Genomic DNA, 22,732 nt, shown 5'->3' with positions numbered 1-22,732 from the left:
TCGGACACAACTGAAGCAACTTAGCACATAAGAACATTTTTAGGGTGATTAGCAAACAAAAGAACTTTTTGGCCAACCCAATATTATGTAAATGTTCAATTTTCTGAATTTGATATTTATGTATTTACGTCAGATAATCTCCGTGATCTTAGGAACACACATCGAAGGGGTTGACACCTGCAATTATCTCCATTTAGGAAAAAAGGTGGAGAAGGGAAACAGGTGATGGGTGAATGAAGGGTGGGAAGAAAGAATGATAAAGGAAATCTGAGAAAACGTTAAGAATATGTCAGTCTAGGAATTTGTGTACTATTCTTTCAACTTTTCTGTAATTTTGGAATTATTTAAAAGCAAACAATACAAAAAAAAAAAAAAAGAACAGGATGAAGCATGCAAGCAGCCTATATGTATGGCCTCCTCTCTCCCACGCTGCTTCTATCCAGGACAAGATGGAAACCGAATACCAAGGAGGAGGTGGACGTGGAGAGGAACAAAAGCACGAGGTGGAGAAACAAAAAAGAAACCAGCCAAGTCCATCCGGCAGCCGCGGCCCCCAGCCTGAAGCTGGGCTGAGCTGGGGGTGAGACAAAGGTGAACATCACAGCTGGAGCTATGATCAGTACGTGATGCGGACATTGTAACATCTGAGATGAGATGGCGTTTGCCCCTTAAGGTAACTGTCCAACTCCTGGGGCTGGCAGGAACGTTTATTCAAGGACAGAGAAAGATTATTACCCCTGAATATTCAGTTGAGGGAATGCAGAGAAGCCAGAAATAAAGTGTCAACTTGTCTTGTGAGCACTTTCCCACTGCTGGCCCAGGAGAAGGAAGTTATTTTAGGGGGAGGTCACTGTCTCTCCTAGGGCTTCCCAGGTGGCCCTCCTGGTGAAGAGCCTGCCTGCCAATGCAGGAGACATAAGAGATGTGGGTCTGATCCCTGGGTCAGGAAGATCCCTTGGAGGAGGGCATGGCAATCCACTCCAGAAGTCTTGCCTGGAGAATCCCATGGACAGAGGAGCCTGGTGGGCTACAGTCCACGGGCTCACAAACAGTCGGACACGACTGAAGTAACCAGCACGCACACACACTGTCTCCTAACGCTCACCACAAAACGCCTTCTAGAAGCCCACATGTAAGAGCATTCTCTACTTGTTGTAAACTGCCATGAAACTGTGCTGGAAAAACCCTTTAACTCTTCAGTTACCAGGGGGCATCTGACAGGGGTTCCTGAGAATACGGTGCTCGAGCTTCAGCTGGTGGGGGCAGAGGAAAGAGGGGGCCAAGAGAAGGACCGAGGACAGGACAGATGATGGACAAGTTCTGCCCCTTATACTCTGCACTAGACCTGACCTACACTCCAGATACCACACTGTGGCTGGACCCCAAAGTCACTTCAGCCAGAGGACTGCTGATTAAAGCTCATATAGTATGATTCCCTGGGTGAGAAGGTCCTGGCAATGCAAATGTGCGTGCCTGCTCAGTCACTTCAGTCGTTCACTCTTTGCGACCCCATGGACTGTAGCCCACCAGGCTCCTCTGTCCATGGGATTCTCCAGGTGAGAATACTGGAGTGGGCTGCCATGCCCTCTTCCAGGAGGGCTTAGGGATTGAACACACATCTCCTGTGTCTCCTACACTGCAGGCAGATTCTTTATCCTGGGAAGCTTGGGAATGCAAACATCTTCCCCCAGTCTCTCATCTTGTTATTGGATTTCACTTTTTGTGATTACAGCCTAACACCCAGTACAACCCCAGGGGTCATTCAAGAGATAGAGGCAGATGGAGACGGACTAGTAGCTCTTCGAGAGGCCACTGGCCGACCTCTGCTTGGCCAGGGGACCTTGGATTTATCACTACTTCACCATGATTGGTCTCAGAGAAACCACGATTGTCTCATCTGTGAAAGGAATGTTGTCGCAACAGCATCTATAGTACTTCCTGGTTCAACGAGTCTTTGATAATCTCCGAAGAAATCCTCAAAGCGTTTAAAGAAGCCCAAATCACCCTGCATTATTCAGGGTGCAAGCAAGAAACTGTGTCACACACACATCATGGTATCTGAGGAAAGTTTAATAAAGGGGCAACTTACAAAGATGTAAGGGCTTTCAGTTTCAGATAGGAGCCCTACAAAGGGCTTCCCTTGTAGCTCAGCTGGTAAAGAATCTGCCTGCATTGCAGGAGATCTGGGTTCGATTCCTGGGTTGGGAAGATTCCCTGGAGAAGGAAATGGCAACCCACTGCAGTATTCTTGCCTGGAGCATCCCATGGACAGAGGAGCCTTGTGGGCTACAGTCTGTGGGGTCGCAAGAGTCGGACACGACTTAGCAACTAAACCGCCACCACCGCCACCACCACCACCAGCCTCTTCTCTTTCTCTTACAAAGATGTGGGCTGGGAGAAGGGCAACCACAAGAAATGGTGCGGCATTTCTGGGCTAATAAGCCACTGTGGATGCTGGTATCACTTGCGTGCCTGAGAGCTGGGAGCTTGAGGCAGAGAGGGCTGGGTGCTGAGGGCCCTGGCCAGGCCTCCTCTGTGGCGCTCGGTCAGCTTGCAGCGCGCCCTAGAGGGGGATCCGGAGGGCGCAGGGCCTGGCCTCACGGCCTGAGCGCCCTCTGTCTCGTCTCGGGACCACCGGAAATCCATTCGTGTTTCCGCACCACCCTCCCAGCTCAGACTCCTCGGCCCAGAGCCACGGAGAGGGATGGGGAGCAGACCTGGGGGTGCCAGCGGAAGATATCCGGGACGGGCCCCGCCAATCCCCGGTTTTCCCTCTTGTCTTTCGTCTGGTTGAAGAAGGTGCTTTCCTCCCACCCGCTCTCTATACGCACAAGCCCGCCCCGCCCTCAGTGAGTGAGGCAGCAACGGAGCCCTGTTGTTTGTTCTCGTTTCTCTCTACTGCAGCAGGGGCCCCGATAAAACCTTGCCTGAAGGAAAAAAAGAGAAATGCGCACCTCCAACACAGGGGTAGAGGAGGGGAAGTGCACACAAAGTCCCAGCAGTGACCGTCTCATGGTGGGGTGACATGGATTCAGTCAAACTCCTACCTGAAACTGAAAAAATTAACTGCTTCCTTCTGTGTATCCTCCTGTGTCCTTGCTTATTTTATGCCACCCTCAGTGAGGCTGAGCTCTTCACTAGAGGGTCACCTGAGCCTTCCCACTGGAAGGATGGATACCTTGATGATCGTTTTTCCATTGTTCCAGCCTATTGGACGGGGAAGTGCTCGGAAGTATCCCAGTGAATCCCCTGGGTCCCCACATAGAACTCCATTCCCCTAGTAGGTTACTTGTCCCTTGGCTTTGGGATCAATCACCTTGGTCAATTCAGTGATCTTTCCTCTGCCTGTTGGTTAGGCAGCATGCAGTTCCCCTCAAAACTCATAACTCATGAGTCATGACTCATCTCCTTGACCGAGTCATTTCCTCCACCCCTGAAACTGTATCAGTCAGGGTTCTGCCAGAGAAAAAGAACTCCTTTTAAAAAATTTTTTGGCAAAGAATCAGCGTACTTGGAGGCTTGCCAGGTGGCTCAGTGGTAAAGAATCCACCTGCCAATGCAGGAACCACAGGAGATGCAAGTTCAATTCCTGGGTGGGGAAGAACCCCTGGAGGTGGAAATGGCAACCCACTCCAGTATTCTTGCCTGAGAAATCCCATGGACAGAGAAGCCTAAAGGGCTACAGTCTATGGGGTTGCAACATACATGAGACTGAACATGCATGTGAGAATTAATTCTTAGGCAGGTTGATAAGGAGTCCAGGGCCCTAAAGAAGGAGATAGGGGTCCAGAGCTCTCAAGGAGAAGAAAAGGACAAACTTTTTTTCTACATTGCTTTGTCTTAGTCACTTTATTTTCTTTAAGCCCAGAGCTAATGATTACATAACAAAACAACTCATCTTAAACTCTGTACTAAGGATGGCAACCCACTCCAGTACTCTTGCCTGGAAAATCCCATGGACGGAGGAGCCTGGTAGGCTGCAGTCCATGGGGTCGCTAAGAGTCGGACAGGACTGAACGACTTCATTTTCACTTTTCACTTTCATGCATTGGAGGAGGCAATGGCAACCCACTCCAGTGTTCTTGCCTGGAGAATCCCAGGGACGGCGGGGCCTGGTGGGCTGCTGTCTATGGGGTTGCACAGAGTGGGACATGACTGACGTGACTTAGCAGTAGCAGCAGCAAGGATTATATAAAAACAATGTATCTTGCCAAAGGACATGTTTCCCCGTCTTAACAAGAACCTTCTGATTAATCTTGTTATTTTAAGAAGTATCTTGTGGGAGTGGGTCTGATTAGACCTTTCTATTGTTGTAATCTTGTTAATTTAAGATGTATGTTGTGGGAGTGGGTCTGGTAAAAGTATATAAGGCCTTGATAAGACTAGTGAGGGGTCACTCTCTGTCCCCTGTCTATGTCTGTGTCAGAAGCTCTCTCTGTCCCTTTTTATACTTTACTAAAACTCTGCTACACCAAAGCTCTTGAGTGATAAAGCAACCCGACATTGTTCACCATAAGCTATCACATGCATGCAGCTTACCTGAGTGAGGAGATTGGCTAGGCGATTTTTAAGTGATATTTGATGCAGACCAAGGAGTAATAACCACCATAATAACAGCAGACATTTACTGAGGACTGACTAGGTTCCAGAATCTATGGGAAGTATTTTTATACAAATTATCTTATATAATCCTCATGATATCCTTAGGAAATTAGACTACTGCTGTGTTTCACAGAAGAGGCTTAAAGCCTTTAAACAACCTGGCCCAAGTTTCCAAAACTAGTAAGTAGAAGACCTGGGGTTTGAACCCAGGCAGTTTGACTCAGCCCATACTGTTGACTACGAATACAGTGCTTTTTAAACCCAAGCTAACAACCAGAAACTATTCCCTGTAGGGAGATTTTTGATAAACTACTGCAGAATGGTGGTGAGATGTATGTACCACAGGGGGCATCAAACTCCATCAAGATTCAGGCTTTGAGCCTTCCACTGGCACCAACACAGAGTAATGATAGATTTAAAAAGCTGCCACGCTCACAAAAAGACAACGTCTCCATCAGCCAGAACCCCCGACGTGAAAGTGGGACTGAAGCTACCAGCCTGCTGGACTGTGGGCCTGGAAACAGGAGGCAGGGAGCTTCTTTCCCACACAGTGGTTGAAACTAGACATGGCTGATGCAAGGCAGGGAACAGAGCCAAGGACGGGAAGCAGCTCCCTCCTTATAGAGGATAAAAAATGCTTCTATCAACCACTGCCTAGACTCCAGATACATATCTATTAAGATGAGGAAAAGCAAACAACAGGCTTACAGCCAAGAAAGATCTGGCCAACTTACCAAATGACTCAGTGACTGGACCTGCACTATTCCCAGTTATCTCCTTAGGATAAACTCTCTCAAAACCCACTATAACATGTAGTTTTGAACTGGAGACTCTAAGAATGCATATAGAGAAAACAACCCCCCTCCCCAACCCCAGAAAGGGAGTGGTGGGTACAAAGCCGTGGCAGCTGCAACAGAATGAAACAAAAATTAACTAACTCTTGAAGTTACACCAAATCAACAAAAACAGCAATCGGGAGACGAGATCACTTTAGAGAAAATGAAAATAACAGTGTAATCTGAAAATGATTTTTAAAATCACAATGTTGAATTCTTCTAAGAGTTAAAGGCAGAAGTAACCGAGATTAAACAAAACAAAAATAAAAAAACCAACTAAGGAGATAAACCAGGCAGAGATGAGAAAAGAACAGATGGGTATGAAAAGAAACATTTAGAAATCCTGAAAACAAGGCAGCTTATCACTAAAATGTACAAAGCCTGATAGAATTGATTAAAGTTTAAATTGAAGGCTAAAGGGAGAGTTGATAGACTAGAAGACCGTTATGGAGAAGCTCTTGTAGAATGATGAGTGGTAAGTTATCCGATGATCAACAACATGAGCAAGTATTTGACTTCAGTATTCTTAGACTGCATTTTTAAAAAATAGCTAGATATTGGTTACAGCCCTAAAACAAAATGAGGCAGAAATGTTGAAAATATGAGAAATAAGAAGTTACCATGGGTAAAAGCTAAACAAATTGCCATATTAAGATTCTCCAGAGAGACAGAACCAGTAGGGTGTAAATGGGCAAAAGGATGTATTATAAGGAGCTAGCCCACATGATTATGGAGGCTGGTAAGTCTGAAGAGCTGCAAAGTGGGTTGGCAAGTTGGAGACACAGGAGACCCAGCAGTATATTTACAATCTGAACGCTGGCGGGCTTGAGGTCCAGGAAGAGCTAATGTTTCCGTTTGAGTCCAAAGACAGGAAAAAGCCAATATCTCAGTTCCAAGACCATTAGGCAGGAAGAATTCTTTCCTACTTGGAGAGACTCAGCTTTTTGGTCTATTCATAACTTCAACTGGTTTAACGAGGCCCACCCACACTAGGGAGGGCAATCTGCTTTAAGTCCACCAACTCAAATGTTAACCTCATCCAGAAACACTCACATAGACAGACCTGGAATAATGTGTGACTAAATATCTAGAAATTCTGTTGCCTGGTCACACCAACCTATAAAATGAACCATCATACATGCTCTTGGGTAAACTGACCAAGCACAGAATCCTGGTCGGCCAGGGAAATACAGGGAGCAATTGTCCTTTTTTTTTTTTGGAAAGGGAGGTGAATGACAAGGATCTCTGCAGATGTCTGGATGTCTTGGTGCTGTTGTGGAAAACATGGACCTTGAAATCAGAGACACCTGGGTGAGACTCTCTCCTCCCACTAGCTGTGCAACCTTGGACATGTTACTCAATTCCTCTGAGCCTCAGTTGCCTTATCTCTGAAAAGAGAGCAATAGTAGTGTCTATCTCAAAGGGATATTGAGAAGATTTTGAAAGAAGATGTAAAATCCTTAGCAAAATACTCAGTCTACAAGAGCTCTGCCACGGTCAGCACTGGGGATGTAGACGGCGGCCCCGCCTCTGGTCACGACCAGATCCCTCTTCATCACAACCAGTGAAGGTTGCACAACAGATGAGCCAGGGCATGGGATCTGATGGACTTACAACTAAATCCTGCTCCGCCTCCTGTGTCCTAGCTTCAAGAGTTTGAGTTCCCCCTTTACATGCTCAGTGTTTGCTTCTCATCTATAACCAGAGGGTGACATGGCTATCTCCAGAGCAGAGGTTTCTGAACTGGATACCACTTTCCCCTCAGGAGACATTTGGCAATGTCTGGAGATGCTTTTTGAGTATTGCAGTTGAGTTGGGGTTGCTACTGGTACCTGATGGGTGGAGCCTAGGGGTGCTACTCAACATTCTACAGCCCCCCTCACACACAACAAAGAATGCTCTGGCCCCAGTTGTCAACTGTGCTGAAATTGAAAAACACTTAAAGAAAAAACTTAAATGAGATTATCTTTATAAAAGTGACCTAAGAAGTAAAAATAAAGGTAGTCATCATTAGCATTCTCATCATCACATGAAGTGGGCAGGTAGACAGTGGTGGGTTTCTGCCCTGATTCCTCTCCTTCTCCAGCCTTCTCCTATGGCTGGTCATTCGCTAGGAGAGGAAGTGTGACTGCTGGCAGGCAGCACATCCCCTGCTCAGCACCTCCTATAAAGAGAGCCTGGGGCTGCAGGTTCTATGTACCAAGTTCTGGAATGCAGCTTCCAGGCAGCCGTATCTGGAATGATTCTTGGCTCTCTCTGCAGCAACTCAGCTGACCTAGGGAGACCCTCAGGCCAGTCAAGATGCTGCAATTCACCCCAGCCCCCAGATGGCCCTCTTCTCCAAGGACTCCCACCCACCTCTGAGATGACTTTGGTGGTGGGGTGGGGGTTGGCTCCTGGGCACAGCCCTCAGCCTCAGCCCTTTCCTGGAGCCTTAAAGTGGCTGTTTCCTTATGATCCTGTATGTGCTTGTTGTGTGTTCAGGCATCAAAGGGGGAGCCAGCTAGGGAGAAGGCGCCAAAGAGCGCCGTCCAGGCTTCCTGCAGGACTGCCATGCCGACGCTCTGGACTCAGCCTCCTGAAACTTCCTGGAAGTTCTTCCTGATGCCTGTCTGCAAGGAAGGCCAGGGGGAGAGACCCAGCTACACACCCTCGGACAAAAAACACAAACCAAACCAGGGTGCCCCTCCAACATGCATTTGAGCCCTCCCAGGGAGCCCAGTGTCCCCAGGCTGTCCTCAGCTGGATTCCAGCTGATTGCAGTTGAGGACTGCAGACCTCAGGGACAGCAGACCACACTCACAGCCCTCAAGTGCAGCATGGCTGCTTCTCATCTGTTTAGCCACAGTTGAGAAAAGTCTAGTTGCAAAACCTCCCCCCCCTCCACCACCCCTCCGCCCAGGCTGCAGATTTCGCCTTTGAAGTCATTCCTAACGATAGCACTGTAATCAGAACAAAGCCCGCTCTTCTCAGGCGGGATATATTTCCTCCTGTAGAACCACAACTGGGATTGCCAGTATAGAGCAAGCCGTCCTTCTCAGAATTTGCTTTCCTGGACTGTGATGGGTTGAACTTTTTTTTTTTTTCCACGAGAGAACCATAAACACAGAGATACCAAAGAGTTAATTCGCGGTTTTTTAAACCTTCCTTCCCAATGCCCGCTCTCATTCCTGCATAAAATCCTCATGTCCAGACATCAAATCAGTAAGCCCTGTTGCCTGTCAGAGAATACAATGTCAGGCCATTAGTATGTTAATAAGTCCGGAGGGCGACAGGTGGCCTACTAGACAGCTCAATTAAGCTGCTCATTAAACACACGCTAACGAACAGCCAGCCAGGGCCTGAGCAGCACCATTCTGTAATGACATGATGTCAGAGTGAACAAATGAGGAAAAATAACAAAAACATTACAGCAGGGACAGACGCCACTAATAAGGACCCCTCACACTACATCAGCCCGCAAATCAATGAGCACAGGGATCAAAAAACTCAACCCAACATTCTCAGGAGACTGAATGGAGCAAGATTTTTTTGGTCAGTACTTAAAAAAAAAAAAATCAACCCCCCTGCCCCAAACTGAAAATTATTGCAGAATATCCCAAATGAACCACTAAAAAAAAAAAAATCAAAAAGACAGCCAAAGTTTGACACAGAGCTAATAGCAAAGTCTGAGAAATTTGTGTTGTTGAGTTTGAATCAAAATCATTTTTTAATGGGATCATCATTTACATTTGATTGACATTTTTTTTTTTCCTAAACCCACACATTCGAATCATTTGTCTGTTCTACTCGGCCAGCATAAGCGTAGAACGGAATGTAAAAGAGCATGGAGCCAAGTTTCTTAGGTGAAGATTCTACTTGTTATCATTTGAAAAGAAGAGATTTCCAGAGGTTGCTAGAGGTTTCTCTCATTTTCAAGTAAGGGGCTTCCTGAATAATGAAAAATCAAATCGCCACCAGGCATGGCTCTGACAGTGGAAACACATATTGCTAAACTAATAGGCTGGTTTACCATTAGAAGGTCATGACCTTGGCTCTTATCTTTGTCAAGTTAGCAGCCGACACCTCCTCTGTGTGAAGACCTTCTTCAGGCCTCACGGAGGTACCGCTCCTCTCCAGGGCAGGGATGGTGAGCTGACGGCAGGCAGGAAACTCCTAACCAAAGCTGCCAGGTTTGCTTTTGTGAACGGGAGCAGAGATCTCGGAAGCAAAGTCTTTTCCCCGTTTGTGAGCTTCCTCTGCCCGCATCTACAGTCCCATTCTACAGTGGGCCAGCCAGGCTTGGACTTGTGTGTCTCTCAGTAGGTCGCTTTACCTCCCTGAATCTATTTAGCTCTCTTATTCATAAATGAAATTAGACTGGCAGGTCCTTAGTATAAGATAACTGCAAGATGCTCATGGAATCGGCCATTTGGTTGGAAAGACAAAGCTAGTATAGTACCTGAAGATAATCTGAATTCAAGAACAAAGTACCGGGTATTCCCTAGAGGTACACTAAGAATTAAAAAATGGAAGACACCAGTGGTTTGTAAGGCTCTCTGTCAATTCCCCCCACATCAGTTGGGCCTGATTATACTGAGATGATGCAGGGTTCTGCTGGCTTCTCAGACAAGAGCAGGACCAGGAAGTGGAAGGGTGGGAGTTATTCCAGGGTGATGCCTTTTTTTCACACACATACACTGCTATCAATAAAAATAAGCTAGAGTACACCCCAAATGTGGGTGTGCATGCTCAGTTGCTTCCGTCGTGTCCGACTCTTTGTGACCCTATGGTCTGTAGCCTGCCAGGCTCCTCTATCCATGGGATTTCCCAGGCAAGAACCCTGCAGTGGGTTGCCATGCCCTCCTCCAGGGGATCTTTCCAACCCAGGGATAGAACCTGAGTCTCCTGTGTCTCAAGCATTTTGAGTGGATTCTTTACCCACTGAGCCACCCAGGAAGCCCAACACCCCAAATATGTGTATTTAATTTACAAATAAGCATCTATTACTGTATTAGTATATTATTAACATATTAAAATATATAGCAGAACAAGATAATTTTGAATGATGAGATTTAAACAAACCCCAGTAGTCTAAACATTTTTTCTCTACATTTCAGAAGATCATATTGGGCAACTCCTGGGGATGCATACACCCCGGTAATGGAGACCACTCTTCCAGGTATGAGAAGGGAGGGGAAAGGATGTCAAAGAAAGAATTTGGAGGCTGCATGTGCGCGCGTGCATGTGTGTGTGTGTGTGTGTGTGTGAATTGTGTGGGAGTGATGGTGATCAGACCTCATGGGGAAGCAGCAAACAAGTAGGGAGGGGGATGTGTCAAAGCCTCAGGAGACAATGTGTATGAAGACAGAGATGTGGGGCTTGGTGAGTGATGCTGGGGAACACAGCCGTCCAGCTTTTTGTCTCAGTGCTGAGGTTGGTCCTTAGGCTGGGAGGTCTGAGAGCAATCCATCAGACATTTGCTGAGGTTCCCTCTTCGCTCAGGGAACTGTGGGGGATACATAAATGAGAATTTTTCATGCCTGCCCTCAGAGAGTTTACAATCAAGACATTCATTCAACTAATATTTATTCCAGAACTGCTCTTTGCCTATCTCTTCTCTAAGTACCAGGAGTAATAGCAGATGACCCAAGCTTGGTCCCAGCCCCTATGTGCTTATGGTCAGGTGGGAGAGACAGGGCTATCACCTAACTGACTCCATTTAAGTCAGACTGTGATGGATGTTGCTGCAGAGGTGGGACCATGACTTATAGCAACATGGGTGAGATTGTGGCAACTTCTGTCTGGGAGAATCATCTGGGTACCAATAGGAGCTCAGGCAAGTGCCATCACACAGAACTTTCTGCTGCAGTGGGAATGCTCTCTGTCTGAGCTGTCTGATGTGGTAGCCACATGTGGCTAGAGTTAATTGAGAAACTGAATTTTTAATTTTAATAAATTGACATTTAAACAGTCATACATGGCTTCTTGTTGTGTAGTCATTAAGTCGTGTCCAACTCTCTTGTGACTGTAGCCTGCCAGGCTCCTCTGTCCATGGAATTCTCCGGACAAGAATACTGGAGTGGGTTGCCATTTCTTCCTCCAGGGGATCTTCTTAACCCGGGGGCAGACCTGCACCTCCTGCGTGGCAGGCAGATTCTTTACCACCGAGCCACCAGGAGAGCCCCACACACGGCTGATGTGGACAGCACAGTGGCAGAAGGTCATGGGGTGAAATTATGCAGGTGAGTTTCATGTGGATGTACATCTTCCTTCTTAAAACTGGTATTTCCCCTTTGTGCAGGGTAGTGACAGCCGAGAAGTTGAGAAAATAGTTTTCCCACAGTAATGCTAAATCCCCAGTGATAGTTACAGGGCCATACACAGGGGCTGTGCTTACTGATGCTGGCATGGACATATTGATTGGGAAGAAATGCAGAAGTCTAAATTCAAACATCTTTCCCCCCTCTTCTCTTCTGATCTGGGTTCAAGTCTTACCTCCTCTGGCAGTACTATCAGGACTTCACATCGTCATCTTGGAAAGCATGGAGAGCTCTAAAAGCAGTACCAGCTTGTCCACCAGGGGGCAGTGCGTGCTCCTCAAGAGCACACAGATCAAGGTCTCTTGGACCTTTAAACTGCTTGTTTTCCAGAAAATGGAGAGAACTAAGTCCAACTTCAGGTCTTTTTTCCTCTCTTCTCTACTGTGTTGAAAGTGAGCCATGACCTACTCTTTGTGAGAGACCCAGGTTTGATCTCTGGGTCAGGAAGATCCCCTGGAGAATGGAATGGCTACCAATCCAGTATTCTTTCTTTTTTTTAGATTTTTTAAAAAAACATCCAAACATTTTGTATCAGAGTATAGTCATTAACAATGTTGTAACAGTTTCATGTGAACAGTGAAGGGACTCAGTCATACCTATACATGTATCCATTCTCTGCCAAGCCCCACTCCCATCCTGCCTGGCACATAACACTGGGTAGAGGTCCATGTCCTATACAGTAGGTTTCTGTTGATGATCCACTATAAATACAGCAGTGTGTACATGACATTCCCCAAGTCCCCGCTCCATATTTTAGCCTGGAGAATACCATGGACAGAGGAGCCTGGAGGGCTACAGCCCACGGGGTCTCAAAGAGTCAGACATGACTTAGTGACCAAATCACAACAACAACAATACCAATTCTATCTCAATAAAACTAGAGAAAAAGAAAATATGATTCTAAGAAAAATCATTCACAGAACAAATGAAAGTGCTTGGAAAGAGCTGAAATGAAAATGTCAAGGACAGTACTCAGAATGTATAGTGAAAATAAAAAGAAAATATAGCAGAGAAGAGATGAAATTGTAGGAGCACACCAGAATGTCTAACCCAAATTTGGAAAGCAGATGCAGAGACAAAGAGAGAAAATTTCCCAAAGAAATAATTCATGAAAACTCAGATATCAAGACCCTGAATTTCCCAATTATATTCAGCACCACATATGAACACTGATTCACCAAGACACATCATTGTGCAGTTTCATCACACTGAAATAGAAAATGCTGAGTGTTTCCAGGGAGGAAAAAAGAAAACACACTTTCTGCAAAGGGCCAAGAATCAGAATGGCATTGGACTTTGCAACAATAAGATGATAGAAGACAGTGGATAAATGCTTCAGAATCCTGAAGAAAAAATATTTCCAAAGGCAAAATTCTATACCCAGCAAAACTATTAATTAAATGTGAGGGTGTAATAAATATCTTTTCAGATATGCAAAACCTTACTGAAGAAGCTGGGCTTCCCTGGTGGCTCAGTGGTAAAGAGTCTGCCTGCCAATGCTGGAGAAGGAGGTTAAATTCCTGGTCAGGAAGATTCCCCAGAGAAGGAAATGGCAATCTACTCCAGCATTCTTGCCTGGGAAATCTCATGGACAGGGAAGCCTGGTGGGCTACAGTCCATGGGGTCACAAAAAGTTGGACACAACTTAGTGACTGAACAACAACAAATTGAAGGAGCTACTGGAGATATTTTTATTTAAAAAGAAGTAAAATTTTTTAAATTTTAAAAAGAAGAAGATGTGGGATCTGGGAAACAGGGACTCCTTCACAAAAGAGAGGTAAAGTTACCTCTAATACATAGTAGACAGAGTTGCTTAGTAGACAGAAAGGGTAACCAATCCAGAAGGTTCTTGAAGAAATTTCTTCAAAAAGATGGACTTAGTGTGTGAGCACATTGAAAGGAGGGAAGAGTTGAGGGATAAATTACTAAAACAGACCAAAAATATAAGGCAATGGTTAACTTCAGGCATAAGCATAAGTTGTTGAGGAACACAAAAACATAATACAGTTCCACTATTGACAGCATTTACAGAATTATAATAATGTAAAAGCTTAATATTAGTCTCCAAAATTTCAATGAAACTATAGAGGGAGAATGGAGAAAAGGCACCTGTGTGTGTGTATGTGAGTGTATGTGTATACATGTGCTTTATGTAAAAGAGTAAAGGACATCAGCCCCCTAAAACTGAAAAACCAAGAAATAGCAATACCCTGGTGGCTTAGATGGTGAAGAATCTGCCTGCAATGCAGGATACCTGGGTTCGATCCCTGGGTTGGGAAGATCCTTGGAGAAGGGAATGGCTACCCACTCCAGTATTCTTGCCTGGAGAATTTCATGAACAGAGGAGCCTGGTGGGCTACAGTTCACGGGGTTGTAAAGAGTTGGACATGACTGAACGACTTAACACTTCAACACATGTTACATAAGATGTAAACATCAAAAGAAACTGTAAATTGAAAATGATTGCCTAGGAGTAGGAATTGGCAGAGAAGAAATGAATCATTAAACGTATCTACTCAAAATATTTGGGGCCAGAACACATTAGCAGTTTTCTGTAGGTGCTGGGATTATAGTTGTGATTTTTTAAAATGCTTTTTTTTTCATGTATTCCAAATTTTCTGCAAAGAACCCATATTCCTTTTATTATTTATTTACTCAGTAATTTGACCGATACTGAATGATTCTATAAGCCTGCCTCTATTCTGGGTGCTGGAATACAATGACCAGTGACAAAGCTAGTCCTTCCTTTGGGGAGCTGTGGTGACAGTGAGCCTTGGGGACACAGCAGGTTTTCTGGAGAGCCTGAGTCTGAATGAGCACGCTGGTCCTGGGAGGGCATCACACCCACCTCCCTGCTGCGAGGAGCAGCCCTGGTGAGGCGCCTCCTGCATTTAACTCCCTGTGCTGCAGGGTTCCAGCTGTGTGACCTGAGGCAAGTCCCTTAGTCTCTCTGTGCCTTGGTTTCCTCATTTATAAAATAGGTAGAATGATAATCATACCTAGTTCTCAGGGGAATATTTGAGCTCTGCATGTGTGCATGCTCAGTCGTGTCTGTTTGTGACCCCATGGACTGTAACCCACCAGGCCCCTCTGTCCACGGAATTTTCCAGGCAGGAATACTGGAGTGGGTTGCCACTCCCTTCTCCAGGGATCTTCTTGACCCAGGGATTGAACCTGGGTCTCCTGCATTGCAGGTGGATTCTTTACCCATTAAGCCACAGAACATTTATGAGAAGAATACTTCTGTGGTTCCCCGGGCCATCATCTTAATCTTGGTATACCTTTGTGAGCCTCCTGTTAATGGAAGAATCTAGGCAAAGGATAGTTTGGATCACTTTATAATGATGGTAATGATTTTATGCAGATTAAGATGCTGGAAGTCTGGGATAAGGCAAGACAAAAGGGATAAGATAAGACAGAAGCCAGTGATCTGAAAGAGTAGTCTTCACATTTTGATTTTTCTAAAAAAGCTCACCAGTTTATTATTTAAAAAAAAATTTTTTTTTTTTCTTTTTACAGCTTGGTTACAGCTCAGAGTTTTATTTGGCAAACAAAGGATAGTATACCCTCGAGGCGTGAGGTCAGGCAGACCCCAAAGGAGAGGCCTCAATCTGTCTTGGCTTCCTCTTTTTATATGTTTTGTCTCCTCCACCGCCCTCTCCCTGACCCCGCCCCATTTGAAGTCTGCTCTATGCAAATTGGGCTAGCCAATTTGTTTGTTTCACCTGAGGTCCTCACTCTGGTCCGTGGATTTTCTTCTGTTCCATTTTTTTCAGACTTTTCCCTTTCTTTGCCTTTTAGCCACCACCATTCTGGACTCCTGTTTCCTATTCTAACTACCTAACATTCCCCCCTCAGGAGATGGGAGGCCCAGTTCTTTGGGAATAGGGGTGTCAAGGTCTCTCTGGCTACATCCTGATGAAGGGGCATTGGGCCTCCCCCTCTTGCTAGTCTCAAGCCTCAGTAAAAGATTTTTTGATGTGACCGATTTTTTAAAGTCCTTATTGAATTTGTTACAGCACTGCTTCTGTTTTATGTCTTGGTTTTCTGGCTGTGAGGTCTGTGGGATCCTAGCTCTCCAACCAGGAACTGAACTCCCACCTCCTGCGCTGGAAGGTGGAGCCTTAACCACCGACTGCTGAGGAAGTCCCTAGAGAGAGCCTTCAAGTTACTTGAACTTCACGTGAAACGTATTGAATATAACACCAGATGAGTCCCAGCACCTCTCCTGGGCTGGTCCCCTGGAGCAATCTGAGACAGCTCATGGATAGCTATACTCCGGGCAGAAACTTGGGACTTCAGGCTTGGTTTCCTGAGACAAGCTCTTGCATCTTGTCTCTGTTTCTCCTTTCAAAAGTGAATGTCATATGCTGTGTATCCTTCTCTGTCTGATATCACTCATATATGGAATCTAAAAAAATGATACAAATGAACTTATTTACAAAACAGAAGTAGACTGACGGATGTGGAAAACAACCTTCTGGTTATCAAAGTGGAAACTGAAAGTCACTCAGTCGTGTCCGACTCTGCGATGCCATGAATGTAGCCCTCCAGGCTCCTCTGTCCATGGGATTCTCCAGGCAAGAATATTGGAGCGGGTTGCCATGCCCTCCTCCAGGGATCTTCCCAACCCAGGGATGGAACCCATGTCTCCTGCACTGCAGGTGGATTCTTTACTGTTTGAGCCACCAGGGAAGCCCACAAAGTGGGATGTTTGGGGTTCAATTAGGAACTTGGGATTAACAGACACACACAAGTGTATGGAAAATAGGTCAACAGCCTGAAAAATAATAGACACACATATATATGCATGACAGAATCACTTTGCTGTACACTTGAAACACTGTAAATCAACTATGCTTCAATTTTTAAAAAAGAATGTCCCCTCTAAATGCTCACTGACAGATGAATGGGTAAAAAGATGTGGTGCACATATACAATGGAATATTGGTGGCGGTGGTTTAATCACTAAGTCGTGACCGACTCTTGCGACAGCATGGACTGTAGCCTGCCAGGCTCCTCTGTCCATGGGATTTCTGACAAAAACACTGGAGTGGGTTCCCATTTCTTTCTTCAGGGGAATCTTCCAGACCCAGGGGTTGAACCTGTGTCTCCTGCATTGGCAGGTGGATTCTTTACTGCCAAGCCACCTGGGACGCCAGGGAAGTGGGTGAGACCCGGCGGGGAAAACTCTGGACCCCTTTGCAGGCCCACAGAGAGGACTCTGGCTGCATGAAAGCACCTGCCTCCTTCTGAAAAAGGATTAGGTGCGACAAAGTGCTTGAGCCCTCAGCTCTTTTGAAAAGAAAGTCAGTCTTAAGTGTTAAGCTCGGATTCTGGGAAACCAGGCCCATGGCCTCCGCAGCTGCTCACAGCTCCCACGGGTGGATTTGCACTGGCCCTTGGGGTGGGGGTGGGGGCAGACCAGATGTTTTAAGGGGATTAGTGGCTGAAAGAAAAGTCCAGTCTTCCTGTGTGTCACCCACTGTTCAGGGGCAATTTTTCCATCTAGTGCCACCAGAATTGGAGGGAATGGAAAGCAATAGTTTGCAACTCCTGATTGCATCCAATACCCCAAGCACCAAGTGTCCTATCTGATTAACCCTCATGAAGACCACATTACCTCTGTTAACAGCTGAATTGTGTCCCCCAAATTCCTGGGTTGAAATCCTAACCCTCCAGGACCTCAGAATGTGACTGTATTTGGACATAGGGCCTTTAAAGATGTAATTAAGTTAAGATGAGGTCATTAGGGTGGGTCCCTAATCCACTGTGGCTGGTGTCCTTGCAGGGAAGGGAATTAGGACAAGGACGTACGCAGAAGTAAGACGACAGGACACGAGGAACAGGCAGGCGGCTATAAGCCAAGGCGAGAGGCCTCGGAAGAAGCCAGCCCTGCCGACACCTTCATTTTGGACTTCTAGCTTTCAGGACTGTGGGGCAATGAATTTCTGTGGTTTAAGTCATTCAGTTGGACAGATGATTCTAATGCATAGTGTAGTTTGAGAATCAGTTCAGTAGAGAAAGTGCTCACAGGGCATATCTCCTGATGGAGAACGATTTTCATATGTGAAGCATCATTTATATGAAGTCACTTGACAGCCCTGTCCCTCCTCCACGACTGGTATGGTCTGGAGTCTGTGAAGGGACATCAGGAACTCAAGAGGGCCTCTGCTGGCCTTCAGAGCCTCCTGCCAGAGTCAGGTTCATCTCATCACAGGGGCGGAGCCACCACAGGCCTGAGAATGGGTTCCCGGTGAGCGGGAACCCCCAGCTGGCTTGTGTGCTTGAGGGTGACATTGCAGATGACATTCCATTGCCTGCCAGCCCCTTCTCCCCCTGCCTCTGGCCGCCCACCTCTACCTGCACGGGTTCACATCCCTGCTGGAGTCAACCCTAGCTTTTAGCAGGATCTGTGCTGCCCACCTTCCAGGCAGCATATACATCTTCCTCGAAAACTGCTGTCCTCCCTTGGAGAACCTCAGTGGAAGTGCTGCATACCCTGGTCATGACCCTCCCAACGTGCCTCTGAATCATTAACAAAATTACCAGGTGGTAGGCCAAGCTCCGCAGATGGGCCTGGGCACATCTTCTTCCGCTCAGAGCTTGCAGTTGGCTAGTTACTTAGGATTTAGAAAATTATCTGTTGCTCAGGCCCTGACTCACTAAACCTCACAGCCTCATGGTAAAGGGGTTCTGCTCCACTGAAGTCCTTTAGATTGGAAAAGACCCTTTGGGTTCTAATTTTAACCCTGAGGGGTATTTTCTCAACAGTAAACGCTGTCCTACCTGTCTTATGGCATTGTAAGTAACTGTATTAGTGGCCCACGCCTTTGTAACAAAGCACCATAAAACTTAACTGCTTCACACAACGACAAACGCTTCTCACCTCGCAGTGCCAGTGGGCCAGGAATTCCGGAGCAGCTTAGCAGGATGGGTCGGGCTCAGAGTTTCTCACCTGATTGCAGCAAGATGTCAGCTGGGGCTGCAGAGTCGTCTGAAGACTAGACTGGGGCTCGAGGACCTGCTTCCAAGGGGGCCCCTCACATGCCTGGCAAATGATGCTGGGGGTTGGTGGAAAGTCTCAGTTCCTCCCTTTTGGGCTGCCCACAAGCTACCTGAGTGTCCTCGGAGTGTGGCCGCTGGCTCCGGCCAGAGATGGTGAAGGGAGAAACCTCAAGAACTTTTATGACCTGGCCTCAGATATCACACTGAACTATTCTGGATACACATTGGGGCTTCCCCAATGGCTCAGTGGTAAAGAACCCACTTACCAATGCAGGAGACACAGGTTCGATCCCTGGATCAGGACGATCCCCTGGAGAAGGAAATGGCACCTGGTCCAGTACTCCTGCCTGGAAAATCCTATGGACAGAGAAGCCTGGTGGGCTACAATCCATGGGGTCGCAAAGAGTTGGACAGACTGAGCGACTGAGCATACATGCACACACGTCAACCTGATTCATCTGGGAGGCCAACACAAGAGTGTGAACACTAAGCGGTGAGAGGCCCCGGCAGTGACCACACCACTGAGATGGGAGATGGGAGAATTTGCCATCAGCCAGTACAGACAGTCAAGTGATGATGGTGTGGCTGCCAAAGGCTGTGCTGGGTGGTGAATGCTTCTGGCCCAGCGGTGAAGAGCCTTACTTCCTCCAGTTGGCAATCAGCATTTGTGACTGTTTGCATCTGGGGAGAATCCAGGAGAGCAGTGGGTCTCTGACAGGAACAGCCAGACAGTGCAGAGAAGGCACAGTTTGTCCATCCTATATCCAGCTACCAGAAAAGAAATCCGTAACCACGTACCTGGCCCTGGCCCCAACTGGGTCAAATGCCCTGGTGTGTGCCATTCCTGCAAAATTTACGCCCATTTGCTCACCAAAAAACCTGCCTCTATGTTTCGCAGAGGGATGGGAAGCAAGGGACATTTTCTGTTAATTTCTACTTCTTTCCTTCTTGAATGTTTATGGAAACAGGCCAATGTCTCACATGTATCCTCATCCCCAGTTCAGTTCAGTTCAGTCACTCAGTCATGTCTGACTCTTTGTGACCCCATGGACTGCAGCATGCCAGGCCTCCCTGTCCATCACCAACTCCTGGAGTTTACCCAAACTCATGTCCAGTGAGTCGGTGATGCCATACAATCATCTCATCCTCTGTTGTCCCCTTCTCCTCCTGCCCTCAATCTTTCCCAGCATCAGGATCTTTTCAAATGAGTCAGCTCTTTGCATTGGATGGCCAAAGTATTGGAGTTTCAGCTTCAACATCAGTCCTGCTAATGAACACCCAGGAGTGATCCTCTTTAGGATGGAGTGTTTGGATATCCTTGCAGTCTAAGGGACTCTCAAGAGTCTTCTCCAACACCACAGTTCAAAAGCATCAATTCTTCGGCACTCAGCTTTCTTTATAGTCCAATTCTCAAATCCATATGTGACTACTGGAAAAACCATAGCCTTGACTAGACGGACCTTTGTTGGCAAAGTAATGTCTCTGCTTTTTAATACGCTTTCTAGGTTGGTCATCGGAGAAGGCAATGGCACCCTACTCCAGTACTCTTGCCTGGAGAATCCCATAGACAGAGGAGCCTGGTAGGCTGCAGTCCATGGGGTCGCTAAGAGTCGGACATGACTGAGTGACTTCACTTTCACCTTTCACTTTCATTCATTGGAGAAGGATATGGCAACCCACTCCAGTGTTCTTGCCTGGAGAATCCCAGGGACAGGGGAGCCTGGTGGGCTGCCGTCTATGGGGTCGCACAGAGTCAGACACGACTGAAACGACTTAGCAGCAGCAGCAGCAGCAGGTTGGTCATAACTTTACTTCCAAAGAATAATCGTCTTTTAATTTCATGGCTGCAATCACCATCTGCAGTGATTTTGGAGTCCAAAAAAATAAAGTCTGTTTCCACTGTTTCCCCATCTATTTGCCATGAAGTGATGGGACTGGATGCCATGATCTTTGTTTTCTGAATGTTGAACTTTAAGCCAACTTTTTCACTCTCCTCACTTTCACTTTCTGCCTTAAGGGTGGTATCATCTGCATATCTGAGGTTATTGATATTTCTCCTGGCAATCTTGATTCCAGCTTGTGCTTCATCCAGCCCAATGTTTCTCATGATGTACTATGCATATAAGTTAAATAAGCAGGGTGACAATATACAGCCTTGACATACTCCTTTTCCTATTTGGAACCAGTCTGTTGTTCCATGTCCAGTTCTAACTGTTGCTTCCTGACCTGCATATAGGTTTCTCAAGAGGCAGGTCAGGTGGTCTGGTATTCCCATATGTTGAAGAATTTTCCACAGTTTGTTGTGATCCACACAGTCAAAGGCTTTGGCATAGTCAATAAAGCAGAAATAGATGTTTTTCTGGAACTGTCTTGCTTTTTTGATGATCCAGCAGATGTTGGCAATTTGATCTCTGGTTCCTCTGCCTTTTCTAAAACAAGCTTGAACATCTGGGAGTTCACGGTTCACGTACTGCTGAAGCCTGGCTTGGAGAATTCTGAGCATTACTTTACTAGCGTGTGAGATGAGTGCAATTGTGTGATAGTTTGAACATTCTTTGGCATTGCCTTTCTTTGGGATTGGAATGAAAACTGACCTTTTCCAGTCCTGTGGCCACTGCTGAGTTTTCCAAATTTGCTGACATATTGAGTGCAGCACTTTCACAGCATCATCTTTTAAGATTTGATAGATCAGCTGGAATTCCATCACCTCCACTAGCTTTGTCCACAGTGATGCTCTCTAAGGCCCACTTGACTTCACATTCCAGGATGTCTGGCTCTAGGTGAGTGATCATACCATCATAATTATCTGGATCATGAAGATCTTTTTTGTACAGTTCTTCTGTGTATTCTTGCCACCTCTTTTTAATATCTTCTGCTTCTGTTAGGTTCATACCATTTCTGTCCTTTATCGAGCCCATCTTTGCATGAAATGGTCCCTTGTATCTCTAATTTTCTTGAAGAAATCTCTAGTCTTTCCCATTCTATTGTTTTCCTCTATTTCTTTGCATTGATTGCTGAGGAAGGCTTTCTTATCTCTCCTTGCTATTCTTTGGAACTCTGCATTCAAATGGGAATATCTCTCCTTTTCTCCTTTGCTTTTGGCTTCTCTTCTTTTCACAGCTATTTGTAAGGCCTCCTCAGACAGCCATTTTCCTTTTTTGCATTTTTTTTCCTTGGGGATGGTCTTGATCCCTGTCTCCTGTACAATGTCATGAACCTCCATCTATAGTTCATCAGGCACTCTGTCTTTCAGATCTAGTTCCTTAAATCTATTTCTCACTTCCACTGTATTATAAGGGATTTGATTTAGGTCATACCTGAATGGTCTAGTGGTTTTTCCCACTTTCTTCAATTTAAGTCTGAATTTGGCAATAAGGAGTTCATGATCTGAGCCACAGTCAGCTCCCGGTCTTTAATTATCCCCAAACATGCCAAATACTGCAAGGTTGCAGGCATAATCTGTTAGATTTAGAGATGAGCCCTAGTACTTCCTGCTCGCACTGAATTTTATGTCACACTCAAAAAAACTTGTTGAATTCCTAACTCTCAGTATCTCAGAAAGTGACCTTATTTGGAACTAGAGTCATTGCAGATGGAATTAGTTGAGCTGAGGTCATACTAGAGTAGGGTGGAATCTTAATCTAACTGGTGTCCTTATAAGAAGACAATCAAAAAGAAAAAAAAAAGAATAAAGCAACAGTGAAAAAAAGAAGACAACCAGGTGATGGCACAAAGACAGACACGGGGGAAGGGAGACCATGTGAAGACGGAGACAGAGCTTGGAGTGATGCAGCCATGGGCCAGGGAGTGTCTGAGTCTACTGGAAAAGGCAAGGAAGAATCCTACAGTAGAGACTTTTGAGGGACTATGACCCTGCGTGCATGCTCAGTCATGGCCAGCTCTTTGTGACCCCCATAGACTGTAGCCTGCCAGGTTTCTCTGCCCGTGGGGATTCTCCAGGCAAGAATACTGGATTGGGTTCCC

This window comes from Bos javanicus, chromosome 1 (assembly GCF_032452875.1).
Source record: "Bos javanicus breed banteng chromosome 1, ARS-OSU_banteng_1.0, whole genome shotgun sequence".
NCBI lineage: Eukaryota > Metazoa > Chordata > Mammalia > Artiodactyla > Bovidae > Bos > Bos javanicus.
Note: the sequence above shows the minus strand (reverse complement) of the source record.